This window comes from Colletes latitarsis, chromosome 4 (assembly GCF_051014445.1).
Source record: "Colletes latitarsis isolate SP2378_abdomen chromosome 4, iyColLati1, whole genome shotgun sequence".
In the NCBI taxonomy this organism is placed as follows: Eukaryota; Metazoa; Arthropoda; class Insecta; order Hymenoptera; family Colletidae; genus Colletes; species Colletes latitarsis.
In genome coordinates, this window is record NC_135137.1 from 24654927 (window position 1) to 24658592 (window position 3666).

Consider the following 3666-nt stretch of genomic DNA (forward strand, 5'->3'; position numbering starts at 1 on the left):
AAGAAAAGATACCAATTTCTCGAAACTTGTATTTAAAAATTTAAACGAATCGATAAATTGCAATTTTATGCGCTTGCACGAGTTCGATTCTTCATCTGCGTTTTCAACGTATTTTGTAAATAAAATGTACTTCTCTTTTGTTATCGGCAATACAGTGACATCACCCTCGAATGCGGTGGTTATCTCCTTGATAATAAAATGTGAATCATAACCGGATAAATTGTGAAAGACTATGGGGATGGCAAACGCATCTTTATAATTTAAATTGTGATTTGAATGCGCAGGACCTCTGTACCGACCGGTCAAATGGCAATGATCGCGTATCCGCTTATCATCTCGCGTAAACGGTGTTTCGCATATGTGACAGTGTGTTGCCGTATTAAAATTTTGTAATTGTTCAGCTGATAAATTTTCCATGGGTACATTGGCTGATAAAATGGACTTTACACGATGTGACAAATCTTGAAGTTGTCTCACAAACCATGATACGCAATCAGGATCGCGACGACATTGAAACGTAGATAACGAGTCGTCGTACGAGCACAGCACATAATATCCCACACTAAATACTCGATGATGCTGATACGTGTATCTTGACGCTTCTCGATCAGTATCCGTTTTCTCCAGGATGCATTTCAGATCGGCATATACTATAAACGGAACACGTTCTTTCCTGTTGTAGTTGCAGATACTGAGTCACTTACTGCCATCATCATTTGGCAATATGATTGCGCAAACATTCATCTTCTCACAATCCATGGTGTGAGCTTCCAGTTTCTCATTCGAACTAAAATAGTGTAAGCATCTGCAATAAGAGACATAATTTTTATCTAACATAAAATATTTAAAAGATTTATTATATACATACCTATCACAAAAGTATTTTCTGCCATTATGTTTACTCAATTGTATGCACACGAGGCGAGATAAGTTCTTAATCCATGCGAAATGTCCCACGTCGTTTGCTCCTTCTAAATACAACAAATTGACATGCCTCTCCATCTTCTTATCGATGACTCGTATTGGTAACACCTTCTTATTCTCAATGGTATAAACATTGATGGAGATGTTATTGACATGTTCAAACTTTTTAATTTGGTTCAATGTCATTGAAAATTCAATATCCTGGATATTCAACACCGTCGTATAATGAGGATATTATGATGCCAGAGATACGTGACTTTCGGCTGGATACAGAGCAGCCACCACCGACCATGCGAAACATGCATTGTCCATCGAGCATACATTGATTACAGCTTTCTTTAGTTCACAGTTCACAGTTTTTCGTGTTAACACTTTTGTTTGCACATTTGTTACCAGCCACAAATTCACCGTTAAGTATAGTATTTATTTTGACACTATCATGTTTCAGCACAATGTTCCGCACATGATCAACTACAATGTCCCTCGCATCTTCGAAAAAATTGCGAGGCTCTATGTGGTTAGAATTTATCATCGCACCGGTCAATATACGGTTAACGAAAGCCATATCAATTTCACGCCATCTGAGGCTTGCACTATATCCAGCACCCACATATACAAATCGATTGCGTGTCGAATCTTTTAGACTTTCCAATCTAGCGATACGAGCAATCAATGATTGTTTTTCACCGATTGAGAATCGCAGTCCCTTGATTCGGCTTCGTTCCTCCAACGAATTGAGATAGTCGCCAAATCGATGTTCCCATAAATTGTATTCTTCCTTCGATCTTAATTGAGCGGCCTGCTCGTACAGCTCCTGCTCTTGATGATCCATACTGTCATCTTTTGTGCTAATGTGTACAGTGATGTACACGATATATTACAAAAATCACTGTCCCGATGATGCCCTCGGTGATGATCGCGATATATTACAGAAATCTGTGTCCGCGAATGCAATGTTATACGTTTTGCAGAAATCGTGTTTCTTTGTGCGTGTTCGTCCACGAATGTATTGTATGTTTTGCACATGTTCAGTGTAATCTAAAACGTCTTGCAAAAAAGTTACACTTTTTCGCAGAAGAAGAACATGTGACATAAAATAGTAAGAAGGTGAGCAGTGTGTATGTAAAATGACTAGGACCCAATAGCTCGCACAATTCGCGGATCCCAAAAAAATTATTGGGTACAGCGTGAACGTAAAAATGATCTATGTCGCGAAGAATATTATTTGGTTGCATCATCCTGAGAATGCAATGATATACGCTTTGCAGAAGTTGGATGTTTAGACGTGTTCAAGGTAATCTAAAAGACATTTTTGCAAAAGTTGCACTTTTCACAGAAGAAGAACACGTGATATAAAAAATTCCTCCCACCACTACGCGCCACCCGCTTCCCCTGGTACATATGATGCAACGTTGCATTTAAGTGCTGCACAATATTCACACTCGTTTGATAGTATCGTCGTGAAACATTATCTATTGAATTCTATGTTCAAATTTTTCTGAAAAAATGAATTACTGCATTCCTTGCGATACAGCATGCACAAGTAATGAGTAAGTATTATTATCACCATTTTTTCTTATCGTCATTACTTACCTTTCATTCTTTATTTACTTTTCTATATGTAACAGTAGCAAGAAACAGCGTTCAACGCCTCATATACTGGGAAGGAGATTTGCCCTCACATCCACAGCATACAAGTATTTGGATATTGCAATCGGTGTAGGACCTGTATCCGCCGTAGAAATTATTCTTGGTGATACTCGAGGAAATACATTGTTGCTGTCTTACTCAACATGGATGGTGTTTATCCAGAAACGCGAGGATATCGAACAACATGTGCTATCAGCTCCTTCTCCAACATCGTTATCAATTTGTGATTTGGTGCTTACGGTTGTTGCAATGCGCGACATGAACATTGTACAAGTGAAATTACATGATGCTTGCATGTATATGAAACCGTCAACTCTATTATTTTTATTCGAACTGGAACAGTGCATCGAGCGTGCATATTCGTGGCTATGCCAAAATACGCACTATGTTGGTGAGAAATACCAAGAATTTACAAATATTTTAAAATGGAATTGTATTATGCATAAACGTGTGGCTGATAAAATCCTTCGTGAATATTACGACAAAAATTCGCCTGTAGATTGCGAGCTGTTGGCATATGCGCTGGATCACATTTTATATGATGCTATTAATAACTAAAAATAAAAAACTGTATCTAATTTTTGTGAAATAGAATTACACAATTTATACTCGCATTGAATTGTGATAAAAAATTAAATATATCACTTTTTCGAAACAGTCAAAAGGCGTCTAATTTCTTTCCCCACCTCCTCTTTATCGACCTCTGATAATTACCACTTCTTTTTACCAGATGCATCTAATTTCTCTCCCCTTCTCTTTCTACCGATACCAGGCAATTATTCCAGCGGCTACCCCTATCCGCCACCTGGGGACGCGCCACGTAGGGGTTCACCTCCCCTGCCGCCTGGACAACCAAACGGTTGCGTGGACCTCGCGACTCTCCGTTATCCAACTAATGCGTTTCGCGTTTTCGATCGCCTCGCTCGCGTTTCTGGAAAACAAAAACCGATCCCCTATTTCGGGGGAACGTCCATGCGTCGCGTCCAACCATTGTTGCCGTGGCGAAATCGACTTTTTCACCTTCGCCTTCGAAAAAGATTAAGTAAAAGAGTTTCCTTCATTGAAAGAAGAAAAATTTTCCAGTCTTTTATT

At 38.9% G+C, this 3666-nt stretch overlaps 1 pseudogene; it reads right to left on the bottom strand.

The window, feature by feature from the left end:
* Positions 1–179: 179 nt before the first annotated feature.
* On the bottom strand, positions 180–1756 carry LOC143341208 (uncharacterized; annotated as a pseudogene).
* Positions 1757–3666: the final 1910 nt, after the last annotated feature.